This window comes from Salmo salar, chromosome 13, assembly GCF_965601325.2.
Source record: "Salmo salar chromosome 13, fSalSal1, whole genome shotgun sequence".
Classification (NCBI taxonomy): Eukaryota; Metazoa; Chordata; class Actinopteri; order Salmoniformes; family Salmonidae; genus Salmo; species Salmo salar.
Genome location: NC_138303.1, coordinates 41,763,855 through 41,783,181, shown reverse-complemented (window position 1 = coordinate 41,783,181; position 19,327 = coordinate 41,763,855). Strand labels below are relative to the sequence as shown.

The 19,327-nt window shown below is 39.9% G+C and overlaps 1 long non-coding RNA gene across 1 annotated transcript; it reads right to left on the bottom strand.

The window, feature by feature from the left end:
* Nucleotides 1–1,300: 1,300 nt before the first annotated feature.
* LOC145860038 (uncharacterized) lies at nucleotides 1,301–19,250 on the bottom strand. The gene is made up of 2 exons (XR_014380089.1): nucleotides 18,903–19,250; nucleotides 1,301–4,012 (listed from the first exon to the last, which is right to left on the bottom strand). It is a non-coding gene; the product is annotated as an uncharacterized LOC145860038 (long non-coding RNA).
* Nucleotides 19,251–19,327: the final 77 nt, after the last annotated feature.

Below are 19,327 nucleotides of genomic sequence, written 5' to 3'. Positions count from 1 at the left end.
CAAACTAAACTCAGTGGGGTGTCATTTTTCCCCATACTATGTATCTTGACCATAAGCTCATATCTGGACAAAACCATGAAATGTGTCCATTTGAACAGCATCTTAACTCATTCATTTCAGTGATCAACCACTTTCATGTATTTCAGACACAGGAGGTTGGTGGCACCTTAATTGGGGAGGATGGGCTTGTGGTAATGGCTGGATTGGAAAATGGGAAATTGTATCAAATACATTAAACACACCATTTCTATGTGTTTGGTGACATTCCATTCACTTCGTTTCGACCAGTATCGTTAGCCATCCTCCCTTCAGCAGCCTCCTGTGATTTCAGATGCAATTCAACAAAAATGTAATCAAACATTTGAACCATGATTTATCGATGTTGTTATTAACATTGATTAAACAAAACTTTTCTTTAGTTTTGTTTTGCATGTTGAGCTGTAGATTCTGCATCATAAGACATAAAATACACAAAATAATTTCATATTTATTTTTACAGTCAACTACAGTATGCATGCGCCCAGCTAAGGATAATGTGTAGCCCAGTTTATTATTGCTGAGCTGCTGTTGCAACACCGTGCATGCAGCCCAAAAGGCTTCAAATCATTGGGGAAAATGTAAATCTACTGTGGAAATTACGGAAATGCAGGGGGAAATGGACGAGCAACACTTCATAACAATTAATCAGAGTTCGCTGATTAATAAAGTTAATTTTTTATTCTCGATGATTCAGGGGATTATCAAAAGGACACTGTCCTTGTCATTTTGATTAACAAACCCATCCTCGCTCTGCAAGAGGACGCGCTGAAGGGAGACGCTCTCTTGCCCATAAAATAAATATTGAATGAGAATATTAACTCGTTAACCTTGACAAGTATTTGTAATTTTCATAAGGGGTAAACTCGCAGATTCAGCATAAAAAATGCTGTGGGGGTTTGAGAAATTGATGGGAGTGGGGTGGGAGGGGGGGACGACAACACACAACAAATGAGAGAGAATGAAGAATGCTACTGCATGAATCCTGTCATTTTATGGTCTGCAATGATTAATTTGTTTGTTCAAATTCTCAATTAAGTCAGGAGGAACTGGGGAGAATTAGAAAACGACAGCAGTGCAGTGCTGTCTTGGCTTTGCTAGCGCCCAGGGTAAAGACAACTCATATAGTACATAGGCCCTGGGTCAGGCTGTGTCTACTGTACATTGAAGACAAAGTATGAAATATAGGATACATACGTACATACAGTGGGTATCATAAGTATTCATCCCACTTGGATTTCTTCACATTTATTGTGTTACAAAGTGGGATTAAAATGGATTTAATTGTCATTTTTTTGTCAATAATCTACATTAAAAAGAAATCTTTATTAAAAAGAAAACACTAATATACCTTGATAAAATAAGTATTCACCCCATGAGTCAATACATGTTAGAAACAACTTCGGCAGCGATTACAGCTGTGAGTCTTGGGTAAATCTCAATCCAGGCTTTGCACACCTGGATTGTGCAATATTTTTCTCATGACTCTTTTCAAAAGTCTTCCATTTCTGTCAAGGTGTTGGTGATCATAGCTAAACCACTCAGGAACATTCACCATCTTCTTGATAAGCAACTCCAGTGTAGATTTGAGCTTGTGTTGTAGGTCGTTGTCCTGTTGAAAGGTGAATTCCTCTCCCAGTGTTTGATCTGAAGCAGGTTTTCCTCTAGGAATTTGCCTGTGCTTAGCTCCATCCTGTTTCTTTTTACACTGAACATTAACTGCCTTGTTCAGGGGAATAATGACAGATTTATGCCTAGTCAGCTCGGGGATTCGATCCAGCAACCTTTTGGTTATTACCCCAATGCTCTAACCACTAGGCTGCCTGCCACCACTTTTAGGGCGCAAAAAATATTTAACTGATGTTGCAAGAGTGTTCCCAGAACACATTTCATCAGTTTTTTTTAAAAGTTTCTCAGAATGTTTATTTAGGTTGTGGGAACATTGTGGGGATATGACAAAAGATAGGTTCCCAAAACACAAAAACTGTCCAGTTGTGCTGACATTCAGATAATGTTTGATTTAGGGTGCACAAAACATTCCTTTGATGTTGCAAGAAAAAAAAGTTGACAGAACAGCCTTTCTGAGTTCTTTAAAGGTTCTCAGAACATTTAATTAGGTTGTGAGAACAGTGTAGGTACATTGCAAGAGATAGGTTCCCAAAATACAAAATATGCTCAGTTGTGATGAGATTCACATAATGTTTAACTTTGCAGAGGACAATTCTATAATGCTGTAAAATATTGTCAGAACACCTTTTTTAAGTTCTTAAAGGTTCCCAGAAAAGTTGTGCGAGTTGTCTGGGATGTTGCAAGAATATTGTTGTGATATTCACATAGGTTGCACAGAACATTCCCACTATGTTGCACAATGTTCCACAAGTCCGTTTTTATGACGTTCATAGCATTTTTATTTTTTAGGTTTAACATAATATTCCGTTGATGTTCACGCAATATATATTTTACCTCGTCTTGGAGGTCCTCAGAACAGTTCAAGAACATTTAGAAAATGTTATATTAAAATTTTACTTAATATTACCGCAACATTCTCAGCATGCAAATATGCAGCTCCTTAAAGAATAAGAAAGCATATTGGAATACATCCCAATTATGTTTCTCTCCAGATTGAATGGCAGTTTGCATTTCAAGGTGGTATAGAGACACATGGCATTTACATTTCATTCATAGGACATTTGAAAAACATTTAATCATACTAACACAACCATATTTTTTACACTTCATATGTGGACAATCTGCACATGTTTTTTTTTTATCCTATGCGCCACCAGGGAAGCTCTTTTACATTTAGTTTTTCAATATATAGCCACCGCAGTATGGTCAATCAGGAATTCCATGCTTCCTTTTTAGCCTTCTTAGACAACTAACTCAGGGAAATACTGGTCGCTGGGTTATTCATCATCACTTCACCCATCCTCTTTATATGCTGCGTACTTCTGAGTCCATATTTACAAGGTATCAAAGACTATGAGTGCTCTTCTAAGATACATTTTTATTTTCAGATCATGACAAATAAGAGAGGGGGGACCATGTCAAGTGTCTTAAAGTAGGAATTATATTGGGTGCGTTTGAACAGTACATTTTTAAACAATGTTTTATTTTTACAGTTCGTTTAAATTCTGCATTTCTGACTGGATTTATAAATCTGGACGAAATAAAGACATCCTCTCATTTAGTATATCTGGTCTTCAATTGAACCGTTTTTCCCCAAAAGAAACATGGTTAAAGAATGTGGGATTGAACATGTAATCTTTGGATGTGTGGTCAGAGTTTTAACCCTGTGTACCACCAGGAGATATTTGTGACCATCTGTTTTTATTTTTTTATTATTATCAAATCAAATGTATTTATATAGCCCTTCTTACATCAGCTGATATCTCAAAGTGCTGTGCAGAAACCAAGCCTAAAACCCCAAACAGCAAGCAATGCAGGTGTAGAAGCACGGTGGCTAGGAAAAGCTCCCTAGAAAGGCCAAAACCTAGGAAGAAACCTAGAGAGGAACCAGGCTATGAGGGGTGGCCAGTCCTCTTCTGGCTGTGCCGGGTGGAGAATATAACAGCACATGGCCAAGATGTTCAAATGTTCAGAAATGACCAGCATGGTCAAATAATAATAATCATAGTAGTTGTCGAGGGTGCAACAAGTCAGTAACACAAGAGTAACTGTCAGTTGGCTTTTTCATAGCCAATCTTTGAGATTATCTCTACCGCTCCTGCTGTCTCTAGAGAGTTGAAAACAGCAGGTCTGGGACAGGTAGCACGTCTGGTGAACAGGTCAGGGTTCCAGCAGGTCTGGGACAGCAGGTCTGGGACAGGTAGCACGACCAGGGAAAAAGGCCAGGGTTCCATAGCCGCAGGCAGAACAGTTGGAACTGGAGCAGCAGCACGGCCAGGTGAACTGGGGACAGCAAGGAGTCATCAAGCCAGGTAGTCCTGAGGCATGGTCATAGGGCTCAGGTCCTCTGAGAGAGAGAAAGAAAGAAAGAGAGAAAGAGAGAATTAGAGAGAGCATATTTAAATTCACACAGGACACCGGAAAAGACAAGAGAAATACTCCAGATGTGACAGACTGACCCTAGCCCCATGACACATAAACTACTGCAGCATAAATACTGGAGGCTGAGACAGGAGGGGTCAGGAGACACTGTGGCCCCATCCGATGAAACCCCCGGACAGGGCCAAACAGGAAGGATATAACCCCACCCACTTTGCCAAAGCACAGCCCCCACACCACTATCATTTTTTTTTTAATATGGTCAATCAGGACACAACACAATTTCTGAGTTATAAAAAAGTTCCTATCCTATTCATATGTTGTGTACTTGTAACACTGCATTTTATGATTTTGCTCTTTAATATTGCACCTTTCTTTTTTTGCATTTTAATTGAAAACAATCACAGTAAGGTATGCAGCATATAAAGTGGGTGGGTGATGGTGAAAACCCCAGTTAATAGTATATCCCTGGGTTAGTTATGTCTAAGAAGGCTAAAAAGGAAGAATGGAGTCTTGATTGACCATACTGCCATGGCTATATATTGAAAAATATGGTGGGGTAGAGGATAAAAGACCTGGCTTGAGAACCAAACATTCCAGACTCAAACCCCACATTAAGATTGTCACCATATAAAGTGCAAAAAATACAGTTGAGATTGTATGATTAACTGCTGTTAAAAATGTGCCATGAAATAATGTGCAGACATTAGGTAAAACTTTTTTAATTTTTTTTTATCTAAATGTTCTGAGTAACTTCAAGACAAGGTCAAATGTATATAGGGTGAACATCAATTGAATTTTATGTTAAAACAAATATGCTGTGAACTTCATAAAACCGGACTAATTTGGAAATTGTCGAACATTATCCAACATTGTGGGAATGTTCTGTGCAACCTTCGTGAATATCACGAGAATATTCTTGCAACATGAAGAGAATGTCATGTGCAACTGAGCATATTTTGTGTTTTGGGAACCTGTTACTTGTAATGTATCTACACTGTTGCCACAACCTAATTAAATATTCTGGGAACATTTAAAGAACTCAAAGGCTGTTCTGTCAACATTCTTGAAACATCAAAGGAATGTTTTGTGCACCCGGATACAAAGATTATCTCAATGTCAGCACAAATAGACAGTTTTAGTGTGTGATATACCTACTAATTTCCCACAACCTGGGAACCTTTTAAAGAACAGACAAAATGTGTTCTGGGAACATTCTTGCAACATCAGGTAAATATTTTTTGCACCCTAAAAGAAACATTGTAGAATCATCTGTGCAACTGGACAGTTTTTGTGTTTTGGGAACATATCTTTTGTGATGTCCCCACAATGTTCCAACCAGACTATTCCCATAACATAATGAAACATTCTGGAAACCTTTAAATAATGGACAAAATGTGTTCTGGGAACGTTCTTGAAACATCAGGCGATTGTTTTATACAAACATTGAATAATCATCAGCACGACTGGACAGTTTTTGTGTTACAGTATGAGAACATTTTGCCGCAAGCAAACAAATGTTCTGGTAACTTTCACAGTAACCCCCCCCCCCCCCACACACACACACACACACACCCTCCACCCAGATGTTGTTGTATGGGTGATAGAGGAAGGGGTAGTCATAAAAAAATCTGAAATCCGAGGGCGTTGAAATTTATGATACCCACTGTACATATTTACATAGGACTTCATTTGGGATTAAGTCACATAACATCAAATATTGTAAATAAAACAATATTCATTCCTCCTGTTACTGTTATGTCATTGTGCCTACTGTTCTTACTTGTCAGGATCAAGGGTAATGCCCTTAAAATATCAGTTGTTCTATTAGAAATAAGGTACAGCTCACCACAGACAGCAGCCTTGGTGTCACAAACACAGAAAATAAATTATGGAGCTTGTATTTCCTTTTCCCCAGAGGGCCAGTGCACTTATTATTTGTCAGAGTCACAGATGTTTTTCAAATGACGGTGTCTTGTGTGTGTTGAACCTTTACCAAAACTCTACCATGAGAGACTACAGCATTTTGCATACCATGTGATTGAAGAAGCCTCCATGAAATGAGGAGACTCGTGAGTCTGAGGGAAGTTCCACTTCTGTTTGGATGCTCTTTTCTCTGTAAATATCAATGATGTCGCTTTTACTGCCGGTGATTCTTTGATCCACCTCTACGCAGACGACACCATTCTGTATACATCTGGCCCTTCTTTGGACACTGTGTTATCAAACCCCCAAACGAGCTTCAACGCCATACAACACTCCTTCTGTGGCCTCCAACTGCTCTTAAATGCTAGTAAAACTAAATGCATGCTCTTCAACCGATCGCTGCCCGCACCCGCCCGCCCGACCAGCATCACTTCTCTGGACGGTTCTGACTTAGAATATGTGGACAACTATAAATACATACCTAGGTGTCTGGCTAGACTGTAAACTCTCCTTCCAGACTCACATTAAGCATCTCCAATCCAAAGTTAAATCTAGAATTGGCTTCCTATTTCGCAACAAAGCCTCCTTCACTCATGCTGCCAAACATACCCTCGTAAAACTGACCATCCTACCGATCCTTGACTTCGGCGATGTCATTTACAAAATAGCCTCCAACACTCTACTCAGCAAATTGGATGCAGTCTATCACAGTGCCATCCGTTCTGTCACCAAAGCCCCATATACTACCCACCACTGCGACCTGTATGCTCTCATTGGCTGGCCCTCGCTACATATTCGTCGCCAAACCCACTGGCTGCCGGTCATCTATAAGTCTTTGCTAGGTAAAGCTATGCCTTATCTCAGCTCACTGATCACCATAGCAACTCACACCCATAGCACGCGCTCCAGCAGGTATATTTCACTGGTCATCCCCAAAGTCAACTCCTCCTTTGGCCGCCTTTCCTTCCAGTTCTCTGCTGCCAATGACTGGAATGAATTGCAAAAATCACTTAAGTTGGAGACTTATATCTCCCCCACTAACTTTAAGCGTCAGCTGTCAGAGCAGCTTACCGATCGCTGCAGCTGTACACAGCCCATCTGTAAATAGCCCATCCAACCAGCTACCTACCTCATCCCCATGTTTGTTTTTGTTTTTCGGCTCTTTTGCACACCAGTATTTCTACTTGCACATCCTCATCTGCACATCTATCACTCCAGTGTAAATTGCTAAATTGTAATTACTTCGCCACTATTGGCCTATTTATTGCCTGACCTCTTACTTCATTTGCACACACTGTATACAGATTTTTCTATTGTGCTATTGACTGTACGTTTGTTTATCCCATGTGTAACTCTGTGTTGTTTTTGTCGCACTGCTTTGCTTTATCTTGGCCAGGTCGCAGTTGTAAATGAGAACTTGTTCTCACCTGACCTACCTGGTTAAATAAAGGTGAAATAAAAATAAATAAATAAGATGCCCTTCTGGTTGTAAAGATTTCCATCCACCAGCAGAGGATCTCTTGGCTACAGGTCTAATCTCTGTTGTTCCCATTTTGCCTTTAGTTCTTCTTCCCGCAGTTGCACGTCTACGGGACTCACCCCACTACCCCTAGCACCCTTTTCATCAGTCTCTCTCTTGGAGTAGATTCCCTCCTCCACCAAAGCAGCCTCAAGCTACTCTTTAACTACTGCTTCTGACTGTGAAGGTGTTATACAGATGTCAAAATGCTTAGCAATGAGGATCAGATTTACCTTGATACATCAGTCTTGTACTTCCCTAGTGGGTTTTCTTCAAATGCTTTCACTTCGAAGTCCATGGTCTTTTTTTATTTACTCTGTGAGTGTTTATGCAACTTTCCACTTCTTCAGAGTGATTTGAGCGACTACAACAAACATGGGACACAACATGCCGGACGAGACCCCATTTTGGTACGTTCCCCAATACAAAATAACAGAAAAAGGGAACTAACAAATTAATCACTGGTTTCTGAATGGCATCCATGGGGGGCTTACTGAGTGCTGGCCAAGCAACTCCAGTTGGGTCTTAAAAGCTCTCCTCCATGGAGCCCCACTGGATTTGCCTGATATCAGAAAACTAAAGTAGAAAACCCACACCTACAGTAACAGTCAAAAGTTTGGACTGACCTACTCATTCAAGGGTTTTTCTTCAAAACTATGAAATAACACATATGAAGGACAGCAGCATCATATGACCTGGCCCCCACAATCACCTGATCTCAACCCAATTGAAATGTTATCTTTATTTTACTAGGAAAGTCAGTTAAGAACAAATTCTTATTTTCAATGATGGCCTAGGGGCAGTGGGTTAACTGCCTTGTTCAGGGGCAGAACAACAGATTATTTTACCTTGTCAGCTAGGGGTTTTGATCTTGCAACCTTTACGGTTGCTAGTCCAACACTCTAACCACTAGGCTACCTGCCACCCCATGGTTTGGGATGAGTTAGACCGCAGAGTGAAGGAAAAGCAGCCAACAAGTGCTCAGCATATGTGGGAACTCTTTCAAAACTGTTGGAAAAGCCTTCCGGGTGAAGCTGGTTGAGAGAATGCCAAGAGTGTGCAAAGCTGTCATCAAGGCAAAGGGTGGCTACTTTGAAGAGTCTCTAATTTAAAATATATTTGATTTGTTTAACACTTTTTTGGTTACTACATGATTCAATATGTGTTATTTCATAGTTTTGATGGGTTCACTAATATTCTACAATGTAGAAAATAGTAAAAAATAAAGAAAAACCCTTGAATGACTAAGTGTGTCCAAACTTTTAACTGGTACTGTACATAGGATAAGTTGTGAAAACAAAAGTGGAGCAAACCCAAACAAGGGAAAATAAAAAGGTAAAGGCTTCCTAAAATGGAAGAGCTAAACATAGGTTTTAGCGCTTCCAAAATCTATTTTTCCATCTCAAGTACTTGGCCAGAAGCCCTTGAATATCAGCTTTGCTAGCACAGGTAAAATGCCTTCTGACTAACGAGGACAACAGGTGCAACACATCCTGACTAACGAGGATAATTCCAATCAGTATGCCACACACAAAGAGAGCCAAACCCCAAATATTTACGAAATTGAGAGGAGAAACAGAATCTGTAACTCAGAGGAACAGCAAGTTCTAGTGAAAATATCACCAGTTATATGTGGACAATACAGCCCCTCTTAGATTGTACATGGAATTGGATGAGAGGTGCTCATCTGTTCCTGGAACTACTCGGAGACTTCACATCATTCTCTTCACTGATATGACAACATTGCTGGATTTAGATGACTTATAATGTTTTGTGTCTTGGGGGAAATCTGTACAGATGTACAAATGTTGATCTTATACATTTAAAAAAAAAAACAATCCTTTACTGTCCACTGCAAGCCTTACTCAACGTTAGAGCATCAAAACGTTACCTGACAGCAAATGTTTTAGCATACACTACAGTTTTTTAAAAGACAAAGCGCAACTCAGTTAGTAAGTTTTGGATCATTTTATGATTTTCCTAATGAAATCACAGTGAGTTTTCCAGATCAGTGGCTGCATTTAATGGTGTTGGCCACCCTTTCCTCCAACAAGGTGTCCTCTACAAATACAGAACTGCGTGGCATTGAATGGAGCCAGCACTTCACAGTGAAGTGAAAATGCTTAGTAGTCAAACAATCCCCATCGGAATAATGTCAGCGTCAGCCAGTAGTGAAGGATGACATGCTGAAACCTCTGCACAAGGAAACCAACTGTTTGATGTATTTGATACCATTCCACCTATTCCGCTCCAACCATGACCACGAGCTCGTCCTCCCCAATTAAGGTGCCACCAATCTCCTGTGAGGCCAAGGTAAAGGGACAGCTATGTTAAGCAGCACATGCCTCTTACACTGAAAAAAATAAAGGTTCTTCAATGGTTCTGTGGAAAACTCTTGCCCAATAAAGAAGCTTTGAGTTAAAAATGGGGTTCTTGATGTGGCATCTACGGTTCTTCAGAAATCAAAAGCATTGTTTTGTTTTTCAAAAGTTTTGTTTTTCAAATCCGTTTATGAATACTGGCTGTCCAAACAGCGAGTTACAAGTGACCAAATCGGATTTGTGCGTGTTCAGACAGCAGTCATTTGCTGACATGGCTATGCTAGTTGTCATAGTAATGATGGTTGTGTGCGCAGTGGTGTAGGCTGATTTGTGGGGGTGCTCATGCGTCATACCACTTAGAAGTTATGTAGCAAGCTAGGGCGACAACATTGCCTGCCAAGGACGTTTCCCAGTTGATTTGAATGTTCAAAATCATAGTGTAAGAACACTTTTAAAGCCTCAAAGAACAAGACGATACAACTTCAAAACAAATCATTTTTGCTTAGCCACAGCAGTCAACTAGCTAGCTAGGTAGCTGTTTGGCTTTCTAGCACATGCACTAATTTGTTTGTGAACAATTAACAAGCTAGTTAGCTACCACATGTCCTTGTCAAACTGTCAACAGAGTAGCTAGCAAGCAATAAGAAAACCACATGAGGCCAAATAAATCCGATTTGACATGTTCAGTCACAAGTCGCATGGCCAGGAATTAGATTTGTATCTGATTTCAAACCACCTATGCCTATGGTTTGACATGTGGCTTGAAATATCCTATTCCATGTGCTTTTTGGCTATTCAGAATGCAGGAAAAATAATAGATTTGAATCGGATATGCCCAAAAATGGTATTTGAGTACCTTCAATCTGTGTACAAAGCTTAAAATGTGTACAAGGCTGAAAAGGTTTTTGAATTGTATGAAAACCTGAAGATGGGTCCCTTTCATAGCACACAGCAAATTGGCCATTGTTAACTAGTGTTGATTTTTTAGTGTAACATTTCTGGTGTTGTTTCAAGAGTTAAATTAACACCATAGAGTTAAATTAACACTCAGTGGTGTAAAATAATCCCAGTGTTGGTGTTAATAACCAGAGTTGAACCAAAACCAAAACCACACCCATCATTATCATATTTTTTACATGTGTTTTATATTGTTTCAATATCTGTTTTTGCATGTACATTGATTATGCTACTCAAATATAAATAACATACATTTTCCTAAACTATTCCAATCTGTTACTTGGACTTATTGTACCTGTACTGAAATGGTTGTTCCAGTTTAGATGTTAAAGGTACTCTCATATCTTAGTCTTCCCAACCTGGCAGTTATTCTGAATGCAGGTTGCAGGTGGATACAAACTCCGAATTTTGGATATCCCCACGCTGTCTGGATTCCTATAGGAAATACACATTACTTTGCAAGCCAGCATAATGTGACTTGCAGGCCTGATGTGGCCTGTAAAATGAGTTTCGGACCACTGTATTAGGGTAAAACTCTCAAATGAAGGCCTTTTGAAATATGAATTGTATTATCTTAAATAAATACATTTGATCTCACTTGGTATAGGCCACAGGACTGAAAGTTAATTAATGCAACAACCATATCTCTGTCAATAGCAAACACAGTCATGGGTGGTACTGGTAACTCTTAAATTCACTTCAAAGGCACCCTGGGAAAGATGCAAATAAGGCTTAAACCCCTACAGCAGGACTATTCAATTCTGTTCCTGGAGGGCCAAAATATTTCTTGTTTTGGATTTTTGTATGGTTCTTCAAAGAACCATCCCATGCATAGGTTCTTCAGAGACCCTCAAATGGTTCACCTATGGCATTTCTCTCAAGAACCTTCTTTAGTTCCTACATGCACCTTTATTTTTAAGAGTGTATGAATGATGAGTTTTTAGCAAATTCATATATTTGTATACATTTTGGGATGTTACTGGTCCGCTTTTGATCCTTTTTTACTTTTTGTCTTGGTCAATCAGAGAGCTAAAGTCATGTAATGCTAATCATCTTGTACACCGAACTATGATTCTAATACACCAATCCTTTGTTTCCACATGTTTAATGCAGAGGTATGTCAAAGCAGTGGGTATTTATGGGGAACATTTGCTGCGTATGGAAAAGTGTGGAATCAATTTCCCGCTCCTACTGATAATTGATGGCTTTTCTGAGTGTGCTCCTGGAGGGAAAGATGACAAGCCAGGTCTATCATATTTGGAACGGTAGTAAAGCTGCCAGGGCCTAATTTCCTGTAGGCTTCTGACCCCTGAGCAACCCAGTGTCTCTCTTAAATGCCTAGAGCCAACACTCATTCATCAACCAGGCCTGGAACAGTTCCAAATGTCAATATCACTGTCACACATATATTTCTATCTATAAACTGTATGTATGTATCTATATATATTTATCTCTGTATGTGTTATGGTAAATGTGTAAAATCTGAGATTATAGACATACTGTAGATTTCCCTGTTTTACACATTTAACATGACATATCTATGTATCTACAGTATATATCTTTCTATCAATATTCATCCATCAATCTACACTCTGTCTCTAATCACAGTGGAGTGTAAAACCATTGGTTAGATTTACTACTTAACTGCATTTGTCTGTTTAACATTCTCCAAAACACCTCATCAGTGAGTCTGCCCTCTCAAAATAATTGTCATCCTGTAAATCTGTCTGTCTCCAAGCAAACCTGATACTTTTAAAGTGACAACAACGATGACCTTGAGATGTATTTTTGTCAGACCTAAAACTGTCTCCCTCAGCAGTGAGAGATGTGCCTGTCCAGATGGTTTTGCGTGGCACCGTCTTGCTAATTGTCAGTGATGCCATCAAAGGGGATGTAGCAGACCTGACAACATAGCTGATGAGCAATGAGATGAGCATGATGAAATTAGAGCCGAAAAACATGTGACAGTTATTTTGTGCACCTTATACACTATAAAGTACATGAAAATGACAACTTAAACTCCTGAATTTTTATCCCCCAAAGAGATGAATGATATTGTGATATTCAACACTTCTTTATGATGCTTTGTTCAGTTAGCAGCCATACAATCTCTTCATAGAGTATTTAGCTAGTATATTGACACCCCTTAAAGTGTAAGGCTTCATTCACTGTCAAATGATAACACTTTATTTGAAGGATAGCTACCTATGTAAGGACGTCATAACACATTCCTAATACCCAGCATACCCCAACAAATAAATACCAAATGTCAAATTAAGTGTTACCAAATAGGTTACTATAAGATGCAGCCCCAACCAATCCCATGGCTGTTCATGCTGATTGTGTTACGTACAAGACAAACCATATGACACACAGGATGATCCTGACCTCAGACTGACATGTGCTAAAGTGCATTATGGTTATAGCTGGGATAAAGGTCATGTAGCCTGCTGTTATAAATGAAATAGGACAGCTCCAGCATACATGCAGTGTCAAGTGGGAGGAGGTCTGAAGGGAAATCCCCTTGGATCTTTTAGGGACACATGCAGAGATCGTATTAAAAGATCTTCCCTTCTGTCCTTGTGATTAGCAGACACTTAATCATCACATTTATCAGAGAGAGAGCAAAGTATTTTAACCAGTTCATCATATAATAGAGATATAATAGACATGGAGATACTATGCCTCTGTGTTTAAATGTGACAATGCCCTTTTGATTTTCACTACTCTGTCTGAACTAGAAGGTTTGAAACATGCCAGGGGGTCATAGGAATACTGCGTCATGCAGGAACAGTTAACGAACACTTCATACTGGCTAATTCATCTCTGCTCCATGATATTGTCTGAGGTCTTATTGTCTGAGGTCTTATTTATTCTATTTCAGAATGTATTATATCTACATATTCATTGCAGCCATAATGGTCTGTCAGCTACACTGTCAGGAGCAGCCAGTGTGCAAGCAGCAGACTTTCGCTCTGAGAGAGCGAGAGAGAGAGAGAGAGAGTTTGCTCCGAGAGAGCAAGAGAGAGAGAGAGAGAGAGAGAGAGAGAGAGAGAGAGAGAGCGAGAGAGCAAGAGAGAGAGAGAGATAAAGAGAGAGAGAGACTTGAAAGGAAGTAAGCAAATGAATGCAATGCCTCATTAACAGGGTTTTATTTGACCGTGGCCAATTAGAGACCATCTGTAATTTAAAACATTCAACCTAAATAAAATAAAACTTATTTAGCCAAGAACACATTTTTCTCATGGGACTCCATCTTTGCCTTGTTTTCATTCAAATTAAGTTTTTCCCAGTAAAACACGTTACTGGAGTGTATACAGATATTGCCGTTGGTATATTCAGACTCAAATGCATGTAAATGGCTTACAGCATCTATCTACTTGGAAACTTGGGATGATAGAGAACAGTGTGAATACTTTTGTACTAGGACCGGGACGATACCAGTATTGCGGTACTTATTAGTATCGTGGCAAGTAAAGGAAACACGAAGCACAGTTAACGTCTGTAGGAAAACAGATCTAATGTTGAAAACAAACATTATGTTGTCATCTAGAGTCACAATGATTTATTTTCCAAGCTAAAGCACACAATGTTTTACATACATCAAAGAGTTGGGTCTGCTTCGTGTTTGAATTTTTTCCATGGAAAAAATATCATGATACTGGTGTCGTCCCAGCCCTACTTTGTACATGAGGTCAAGGTTAGGGCCAGAAATCACAAGGCTCACATCTGGCTGACATGTTTGGCTATTTTTCTTTGTAATCAATATCTTTCTGCCCTGTCTTAAGCAACGGACACTTGGCTGAAATATTGGTGGGCTGCCCTAACGACAAAACGTGCAGCTCTGCTTGAGACAAAGTTGCAGTCAGAAATAGATTGACAGACAGTCGGCCGATGAATCACTCTCTCACTAAAGATTAACATGGCATACCTCACAATCACAAACAGAGACAGCAGGGACTGAGAAATTGATACAAGAACAGTAGAAGACATGGCAACTGATCCGCACCAATGATAGCAAGATGACCAAAACAAGATCCAGACCCAAATGCTTTTTTGACTCAGAGACTCAGCCACGTGAAAAATAGTAACACCTGTATTGCTTATACTGGTTGTTAAGCATTGGAATAAAATGTTGTGCAATATGCATAACCAAATGTTGGAATAATGAGCCATCTGTATGTGTGGTCTCCTCCTTGGAGATGCCAGGAACGGAGCCATCTGTGAGGCTGCTGCCAGCTGTTTTCTTTCTTATTACATGTTTATTAAAAGCTGGAGTTGTTGTCCTCTTCAACAAAAAAAAAAAGAATATGCGGTGGCAATGTCTGTCTGTAATCCGATTGCCTCCGTCATCTCCATTAGACAATTTTGGGGGATTAATTTCCAACTCCCATTAAATATTAATTAACAGTTTAAATAGAACAGTGGCAATGCTGATTAAATGTTTGTTGTTTCCTTTTCAGTGAAATGTAATGTCAAAATGTAGATTTCCGCCTAAATAGACATACCCAAAGGTAATTGTTTATCATGAGAGGGCCATAAATAACACCTTGTAATGCTTATACTGCCAGAAATAATAAAATCTAACTTTTTTGGTAAAGAATTTTTATAAATTACTGAGGTGTAGTCACTTTTTACAAATTCCAAAATCGTATAATTTTTTTTCTTCCTATTTAGCAAAAGTGGGGTAATATGGCTTGAAATGCTTTCGAAATACACTGAGTGTACAAAACATTAGGAACACCTTCCTAATATTGCTTTGCACCCCCTTTTGCCCTCAGAACAGCCTACTAGGTGTCAAAAACGTTCCCCCAGGGATGCTTGCCCATGTTGACTCCAATGCTTCACCAATTGTGTCAAGTTGTCTGGATGTCCTTTGGATGGTGGACCATTCTTGATAAACATGGGAAACTTTTGAGCGTGAAAAACCCAGCGGCGTTGTAGTTCTTGACACACTCTTACCAATGTGCCTGGCACCTACGGTGCATTCAAAAAATATTCAGACCCGTTGACTTTTTCACATTTTGTTACGTTGCAGCCTTATTCTAAAATTGGTTAAATTGTTTGTTTTTTCTCATCAATCTACGCACAATACCCCATAATGACAAAGCAAAAACAGGTTATTAGAAATTTTTGCAAATGTATAAAATAAAAACTGAAATATAACATTTACATAGGTATTCAGATCCTTTACTCAGTACTTTGTTGAAGCACGATTGGCAGCGATTACAGCTTTGAGTATTAGGTGTGATGTTGTATTTGGGGAGTTTCTCCCATTCTTCTCTGCAGATACTCTCAAGCTCTGTCAGGTTGGATGGGGAGCGTCACTGCACAGCTATTTTCAGGTCTCTCCAGAGTTATTCAATCGGGTTCAAGTCTAGCTGGTTCACTCAAGGACATTCAGAGACTTGTCCTGAAGCCACTCTTGCATTGTCTTGGCTGTGTGCTTCGGGCCGTTGTCCTGTTGTCTGAGGTCCTGAGCGTTCTGGAGCAGGTTTTCATCAAGGATCTCTGTACTTTGCTCTGTTCACCTTTCCCTCGATCCTACCTAGTCTCCCAGTTCCTGCCGCTGAAAAACATCCCCACAGCATGATGCTGCCTCCACCATGCTTCACTGTAGGGTTGGTGCCAGGTTTCCTCTAGATGTGACGCTTGGCATTCAGGCGAAAGAGTTCAATCTTGGTTTCATCAGACCAGAGAATCTTCTCCATTTAAGAATGGGGGAGGCCACTGTGTTCTTTGGGACCTTCAATGCTGCAAGCATTTTTGCTACCCTTCACCAGATCTGTGCCTCGACACAATCCTGTATTGTAGCTTTTAAAGACAATTCCTTCAGCCTCATGGCTTTGTTTTTGCTCTGACATGCACTGCCAACTGTTGGACCTTATATAGACAGGTGTGTGCCTTTCCAAATCATGTCCAATCAATTGAATTTACCATAGGTCGACTCCAATTAAGTTGTAGAAACATCTCAAGGATGATCCATGGAAACAGGATGCACTTGAGCTCAATTTCGAGTCTCATAGCAAAGTGTCTGAATACTGATGCTGGTATTTCTGTAAACATTTCTAAAAACCTGTTTTTACTTTGTCATTATGACGTATTGTGTGTAGATTGATGAGGCGTTTTTATTATTTAATACATTTTAGAATAAGGCTGTAACGTAACAAAGTGTGGAAAAAGTTAAGTGGTCTGAATGCATTTCCGAATACTACCCGTACCCCATTCAAAGCCACTTTTTCTTGCCCATTCACACTTTGAATGGCACCCATATCCTTATCCAATCCTTACTTAACCTGTCTTCTCCCATTCATCTACACTGATTGAAGTGGATTTATCTAGTGACATGTATTCACCTGGTCAGTCTATGTCATGGAAAGAGTTTTGGAACATGTTCCTAATGTTTTGTACACTCAGTAACAATCACATTATAAATAACTTACTTTATTTCACCTATAAATAAGATCACGCTTAGTAATAGTACAAAATTGGCACCATTCCATATAACTTTTTGGAGCGACGCAGAGACGCCATTCAAATGCCTGCTGACATGAAGATTTGCAGGCAGAGCTGCGAGGTTCACAGCAAGAGGAAATCTATACTTTGTCTGGATAGGCCACAAAATGTGACGTTTTGCTCCCTATGCAAATGAGGTGTCAGATCCCACATACTGCATCTCAGCTGAGAGCAGAGAGCGGCATGTGAAGCGGGACAACCAGAGTGCACAGCAATGGATGTCATGCCATTCACAGATTGCTCTGTAAATAACAATGTCGGTCGGAACCAGTCCAGAACCGCTCAAAGTCTTTACATCTAAGATGTTTTAAGAGAGCTATGAGTCACTATAAACACAGACATGAAAACTGGAAAAATATTCATCAAATATCATCTATGACTTATGATACTATTTGTATGATACTACTTTATCGACTGGGTCGTATCTTCATGATGCACAATTATTATTCAAAATCTCATCATGAGATCAAATCAAATTACTTTCCATTTTCAGAGTCAATTAGCAACATATTGATTTACCACAATCAGGCATTCATGCACAGCAGGCAACATCCAACCTAAACTCCTCAAGTCAGGATCAGATCAGATCTCTCGTAATTGAGGGTGGCAGAACTGCAGACCACCCTCTGTACCTGTCAACAAATTTCAGGAGCTCAAAGTAAGCTGCATCAGGGATGCATCCTGCCTGGGATGGGTGATGGACACAGAGAAGGAGCACTGGAAATGTCCATCAGCATCCTCTAGCCAGTGCCATGTGCTGAACAAGACAGGTTAGGTCTGAACTGACACTGACAAACCCAGGGTGGACACACTGTCGACACAGACTAAAGCAATGCCAAGGGACAAGTGACAGGCTACTTTGATGCCTTACCTAACTGCTCACTGCAGTAGGCCCACATGCAAACAGGGAGGCAGAAATAGGTACATGGAGCGGATACTCTCATGAGTGTGAGTACACAGTACTGCACACGCACGCACAGAACGCACACAAGCACACACACGCCACTCACACGCATGCACACACAGTCTTGTAGAGCTGTGTGGTTAAAATCACTGGGGAAGCCAAGCCAAGCCAGGAAAAACGTCATACTACAACCTATGTTGTTTGCTCTATACCCATTAGTTCATACACCCCCAAGATATACAATAAGACTGTGACAACAAAAAGACAACAGTCACACAGTGGTGGAATAAATTCCATTACACATACGTTTGTTTCATCACAAGACCGGAAAGCAACATCTATCCAGTGAAGTCCACAAAGCAAAGATTGCATTACCACCTGCAGCGTGGTCAAGCAAGTTAATGTTTTCGACAGTTTACTAAACAACTACTGATTTGGAACCACGGAGTCACCTCAAGTCAGCAGAAAGACAACAGGAGCACTGTCTCCACTATTCCAGCAACATTTCAACTTAAACATTTAAACGTCAAATCAACAAGGCTATATACAGGGTTCTTAGTTTAACACGCTGAAGAAAAAAAACGTAAAGATACCAAAACTATTTTGTCCAATCAATGTTGCTAAATATCATGTGGCTGTCCATGGCACTGAATTCTGTCTGTGTGTGTGTGGGTGTGTGCGTCCGTGTGCAAGTAAAACAACATTTTTGACTCACCATACTAGACCTAGGGCGGCAGGGGAGGCGGGTAGCCTAGTGGTTAGAGCGTTAGACTAATAACCGAATGGTTGCAAGATCGAATCCCTGAGCTGACAAGGTACAAAACTGTCATTCTGCCCCTGAACAACACAGTTAACCCACTGTTCCTAGGCCATCATTGAAAATAAGAATTTGTTTTTAACTGACTTGCCTAGTTAAATAAAGGTAAAAAGTAAAATAGTTGAACTCCAATGCCATTCTCCTCTCTTTCATGTTGACAAAACGGTCTATGGCTCTGTCATACATTCCACTTTTAGTTTTTGTTGTCATAAACTATGTACATAGTAAAATGCTTGCTAGCCTGACTTCCTCGCATGGGCAACAATAAGCCAGCTAAGTTAGCTAGCTAACGTTAGTTAATGTGAGGCTACTAGGCTACATAT